Source organism: Gallinula chloropus, assembly GCF_964237585.1.
Source record: "Gallinula chloropus genome assembly, chromosome: Z".
Taxonomy (NCBI): Eukaryota; Metazoa; Chordata; class Aves; order Gruiformes; family Rallidae; genus Gallinula; species Gallinula chloropus.
In genome coordinates this window covers 54898442-54905101 of record NC_140089.1, presented here as the reverse complement: position 1 = coordinate 54905101, position 6660 = coordinate 54898442, and positions in this window count along the sequence as shown.

Sequence of the window (6660 nt, the reverse complement as noted above, 5' to 3'; positions counted from 1 at the left end):
TGGCCAAAGACAAACCTTATGGGTTGGGCTAAGGACAGTTTACTGGGACAGCAGAGAGAGAAAGCAATAACAATAAAAGGATATTATAGCAAAATATGCAAAACTGGAGATACACAACACAGTTTCTCACCAAACCACACAACTCAGACCACACAGCTCAGAGCCATCCTGGAACTGGAGCGTCCCCAAAGCCCACGTCCTGAGGCTGGGTGCGCCTCCCGCACCAGCCCGCCCCTACGCTGACACAATGGGCATGGAATACCCGCTTTGGCCAGTTTGGGTCACCTCTCCCAGCTGTGTCCCCTCCCAGCTGCCTGGGTGCCCTCTCCTCCCCATCTTCTCAGTATCAGGGCAGCGTGAGAAGCTGTAAAGTCCTTAACTGCTTGGCAACACCCAGACTGATCAGTGTGTTAGCAACACTGCTCTCATCCTGACTCCTGAATACGCACCACACCAGCTGCCAGAAAGAAGATTAACTTTTAGCTGAACCCAGGAAAGACTAGGTGGTTGTTGTAGGTCCCAACTGGAACTCTTCTACTCTAGGCTAGTCTTTTTAAGAGCTTGCTAGAGGAACCTATTGATTTCACTGTTGAAATACGATTTCTTGTGATATGAGCAAACTGAAACATTCACTGTGGTGAACAGAGAGAATTGCAGCAGGTCTATGATTCTCTTCCACATGTGAAATCACTTCTCTGCCAAGGATTCTTGTATGTGTGGGGGTGCTGGAAAAAATAAACAAAACTGCAGCAGCAAGGGAGGGAAAGAGACTGTGGGTTACTTAGCATACCACTTTATCCCGTGTGTTTTTGTATCCACGTACAGGAAACTCACAGTGGTGTTAACACTGGCAGAGAGAGCACAGAAAATTCTTGAGAGTGAAGACAGACTGCCATGTCAGGGAGAGTAATGCAAGAAAAAAAATAATCTATTCAGTTATCTGACTAGAATGGGTAGGGAATCCTAACACCACCCCCCCCTTTCTTGCTTGCTCGGCAACCGCTTTGTGCAGACACCCTGAAAAGTACAAAGATGATCACAGCTTTACAGCTGTAGTGCTGAGGTGTTTGTCTGCTCTGTATCCTGTTGGCTAAACTAGGAACATGCACACCCTGCAACTGCATCAGAAATAGAAGGAACCCAGGAACATCTTCAGCTTGTAAAGAGGCTGAGATGCTAAACTGTGTCCCTGGATGCTATCCGACAGTTTCTCTGGGAAATTTCACCTAAGTGTACTCTCTTATTCCCAGTTATAAGTATTTTGAAAAAAATAGTAATTTTAATTAATCCTTAAAAACCCCTCAAACATCAAAAAAAAAAAAAAGGGATGTGGCACTGCTATTGTCCTTCCACACATACATATTCCGATTTCTTTACGCATAGTAATCCCAAATGGAAAAAAACCCAGAGCTCTGTATAATCAATAAATCACTGCAAAACGACAACCTAATCATGTAAAAGGTTTGCCTCCAAAGATTTTGCTAAAATTAGCAAGTGACTTTACTGAAACATCAGCCTTTTCAAAAGTTCTGTAGATGTTCTTGTACAGAAACTGATCTTGAATGCCTTTTATTGGGGAAAATCTGGATGATATAAGAAGTTAGGCAGGTTGTCGAAAATAACTCAGAAGAATAGCTTTAAAAAACAAAATCAAATACAAGCAGAACAAGAGAACATGTTACATGTTTTCAGAACAGGAAAACAGATTCACTTGGCATTAATCGCAATGATGCATTATTTCATTTTTGTTGTCCTCTATGGACAAGATTGTATCAACCACAGGTTTCTATCAGTGGTGACAAAAGTTTTCTGCAGAAAATCAACAAAGTGCTAGATATATTCTGTATGTTTTGCTAAGTAAATATGAACACAGCTTTTTACATTTGAGGCCATTTGAGGAGAAATAACACTACTTGGAGATCAGCATTTCTGTGTACACAAAACTAAATGGATAGTAATTAAGTAGAAATCTTTAAAGCCCTGCTTTTTGTTTGTTTCCATGGCAATGTTGCATTTTTATTAGTAAGTCCCTAGAGCTCTGAAGCCAGGTTCTGTCCATCAGATTAAATAGAGTTAATCTGCTGCACAGTAAAATGTGAATATACAGTAACTTCAAATAAAACACATTTCACAGGAGAGTAACTTAAGCAAAAGCTTTAGTATATCATATTTTAAAAGACAGTAATAAAGTATCCAGACAAACATTACAATAGACAAACTTCGTGTATCACAAAGGCAAAAGTCAAACAGGTATCCAGGATATTAAAAACACTTTCTGGAAAAATTAAAAAGCCTGGAAAATTTGCAAATTTTTTTTCCTTCAGATTTCCCACTTGCTACCCTCCAGCTTGACAATTTGTTACTTACACAATGAGCAGTTGGAGACAAAATCACAAGAAAAATATGAATGTCCCTTTTCTTAGATATATGCATCTAGTTTGTGCTGGAAGTTCTACAGGAAGGGCATTTGGATGGCTGGAACCAACTGCTATAATTGTGGAATTTATTTTTTATAGATCATTTACCTCAGCTTATTCATCACTTAGATCTTCGTCTCATTTTCTGTGATGGCCTGTGAGAATCTTTCCGCATTTGTCTCCTCTGCTTTTAAAAGGTGTCAGGGAATAGAGATGAGAAATTCTTCCTTCAGAAAATCTGATTTCACTGTAGGAGGCTTGGGAATAATTTATGGCTGCTACAGAGGAATCAAGAGTGGCAGAGAAATAGGAGTATTGCTTGAATGAGTTTTAAAATAAGAGAGGAATTTGGATCACCATAGTATCTCCAGAAGACCAAGAAAAAATAAAATAGGGTCACTTCCAGCAGATGAAGAATAGAAGAAAGCCATCACAACTGACAAGAAGGGCACAACGTAAGACTGGGCTGTTACCTATCTCCTGAACATGTACATTACATTCACAAGCCCTGTTCTTCATGGGGGGCTTCAATCACCCTTTTATCTGTTGAAGAAAAAACACAGCAGGACATAATCAATCCAGGAAATTCCTGGAATGGAACGATGGTAACTATGAGCTATGGGGAGCTATGAGGATCAGTGCAATGCTGGACCTTATTCTCACCAACAAGGAGGGGTTGGTGAGGCTCAAAGGCAGACTGGGTTGCAGTGACCATCAAATGGTGGAGTTCAGTATCTTCAGGGCAGTGAGGAGGATGCAAAGCAAGCTGACTTCCCTGGACTGCAGGAGAGCAAACTTTGGCCTGTTAAGGGATTTTAATGGTAAAGTACCATGGAACAAAGTCCTGGAGGAAAGAATGGCCCAAGATAGTTGGCTAGTGTTCAAGGATGACCTCTTTGTTTAGGACTGACACATCCCAACAAGGAAAATGTTGGGCAGTAACTCCCAGGGGCCTGCACGGATGAACATGGCACACTCAAACACAAAAAGGGAACCTACACAGGCTGGAACCAAGGGCAGGTAGCCTGGGAGGAATACAAACTGTCCAAGCAGCCAAGGATCATATCAGGAAAGCTAAAGCATTTAAAGAATTAAATCTGACCAGGGATGTCATGGAAACTCCTGGAAACTGGAAGAATTAATGGATAATTCATACATCCTGATAGAAACAGCTCAGACACATGGAAAGTTAGGCCGTGATTTATGACAGTCTCCCGAAGGGCAAGTTATGCCTGTGGTCTTTCTATGACAGGGCTAGAGCATTCGTGCATAGAGACAGCTTGTAACACTGTCACACATGACATCCTTGTCACTGGAGAGATACAGACTCAATGGATGGGCCAGTTGATGGATATAGAGTTGCCTAGATGGCTGCACTCCAAGAGTTGCAGTCAATAGCTCAGCATCCAGATGGAGACCAGTGGTAACTGGCATTTTGCACGGGTCACTATTGGGACAAGCACTGTTTAACATCCTTCTTGGAGATGAGTGCAAGTTTGCTGATGACACCAAGCTGTGTGATGTGGTCAACACACAGGAGGGAAGGGGTACTATCTAGATGGACCCTGACAGCTTTCTGAGGTAGACCTAAGCAAACCTCATGAAGTTCAATACGGCCAAATGCATGGAGAGCAGGACCTCCTTGTTGGAGCAGTGCCATGCACAACTATAGACTGGGTGGAGAATGGATTGATTTGGGCTGTCAATTAAAAGTTTAACATGAGCCAACCACACACACTGGAAGTACAGGAAGTACTGTACCCTCAGCTGCATCAAGATAAGCTTGTCCAGCAGGTCGAGGGAGGTGATTCTGCCCCTCTGCTCTGGTGAGATACCACCTGGAGTACTGCATCCAGCTCTGGGGTCCTCAGTACAAGACAGACTCAGAGTTGTTGGAGCAGTCATCACCCTTGACAGGTTCTTGATTCCCTTAAAATCTGATGCAAAGTTTGTAAGATGGGGTATTACCAGAATCCCTGAAGTACCACCGTACTTCACAAACTAGTATCTTTGATGTGCTGCTGACCAGTAAGAACTATGAACAGGAGTGGGGTACCAAGTAACCCCACATTCACTGGAGCCACAAATACAACTCTGTTCCATACATTGCAATAGACTGAGGTTTTAAAAAGAGTCTCTGGTAGACTCTTCTGTGTCAAAAACTGCAGCAGCAAAGGATGCTGTAAGTTAAGGGGTAAGTAACAAAGGTTTACAACAGATTGAAAAAGAAAATATCATTTGAAAAACTTTAATTTTATTACAGACTAGTACTCCATACCTTTACTTTGACAAAATACAATGAGTTTATCTTCTTTTAAGTGATTGTCATAGTGTAGTCACTTCCTTTTGGTTCACTTTTCCACTTCCTCTCCTCCTTTGGCTCCTTGTAGATCTTTCAGAAACCAGAGTCATTAACAAACCTATCTTTAGAATGAATAACCCTGCATATGACAACTACATCCCCCTATCCATTTCTCCTAACAAAGGAATCAAGTATTTTTAAATTACAATCAAAATAAACATAATAAAACATTTAGACATATTTTAAACAGTAAAAATGTCTTGCTAACAACATGATGATGATACAGAGAGAACAGCAGAACATTGCTGTCTGGCTTGACATCTGGAACTAGATTCAATCAATGAATTGCTTCAGCTGCACCTTGGGGACTATGGGACCATTAAGCTGCCTACATTACACCACCACTTTCTGATCTCACTATCACTACTTTGAAATTCAAATTATTCTTCGTATCTTCTTTCCAAGGCATCACAGTAAGCACTACGTCATTCCATGCTTGCTTGAGAATTTTGGCAAATAGCAGTTAACAAGCCTGCAGGACATAAAAACATCTTAATGAGATCATCCATAAGAAGACCTTGGAAAGGTATCTGTAACTGTAATTAAAGTCGTGCTTTCACAAACCCCTACAAAAACGAAGCATTAATTTTTCCTGTGCTGTCAAAAAGCACAGTTTTCTTATTTGAATTTGTGATAGAAGGGAGAAAAAACACAAAGCAGCTTTGTGTTTTCAAAACAGATTGCATTTCCCTCATTTTCTCTGTCCACTTCAGGCATGACAGAGATGGCTTACTGTGCTGCTATAGCTTAAGAGGTGGAGAAAGATACCTGTCACAGCAGTACACAGTCCACATTTGAAGTAGATGATGCCTGTCACATCTACTCACCTGAGAAACTTAAGAACACAAACTCCAACCCTTCTATTTACATTTCTGTCTGGAAAGCACTAGCTACAAAAATCTAAAAAGTTGTGCATGTCTGTTTCCAGGCAAGACACAGCCCAGACAATCATGCTCAGCCATAGTCAACAAGCACCAGAGCTGCTTCCTCTGCACATACCAGCTCATGACAGACGGATATGCGGGAATCAAGAGAAAAAAGTCTCTAGCCTTACCCATCCTTCCCACTCCTGCAGTAGTTTGGGGGGAAGAAAATGTAACAGGAAGGAGCGAAAAGCTATTTGGTAAAGAAGAGAATGACCACTGCTCACTCTGTTTCATGTCCAAGCAACTTTGGTCAGATACGGAGAAAAGAGCCAGATCTGTACCAACAGGCAGGAACATCACAGCCTGTTCTTTCTCACCCTTGCACATCTGTGTCACTTCCCTGTGGTGACTGCAGCACCAGACTCCAAAGACCTGGGGCTCCTCAGCTCCAGCTCTAGCCACGATCAACCTAAGGCTTGCTGACGTAAGCCCGAAAACTCTGTGACACAGACACTCACAATGCAGCAGTCATTGCTGGTCTGACACCACCATACATCAGCACAGACAGATGCACCCCAAAGAAGGGCAGGGCGCTGTGTCAAGCTGCTGAGGATCAGCCCTGAGATTCCAGTAACAAACCAAGGCTTGCCTGCAGCCACTAGTGCTACACAAAAGCCAGTGTTCCTTAATGCAATCTTTTGGTACCAAAGGACAAGAAAAAAAATCACCAGTGTAACAGGAATGAAGACTAGTTGCTCAGTGTTTTGAAGAGGCGTCCTTCAGAAAGGACTCTGAGAACCAAAGAAAATAGAAAAGAGGAAAAGAGAAAAGAATAAGCAAAGATCATTAGTCAGACACTGGAAGCAACAGGCACTCTGCATCATCTTCCTTTCGTTAAAGAAGACTTTACACATTGTTATAGTACTCCTTATCAGGGAAATCAACATTAACCCCCCCTAACATTTAAAAAATACAGTTTAGCAACAAGTTACGTACAATAAAAAAAATTAAATTA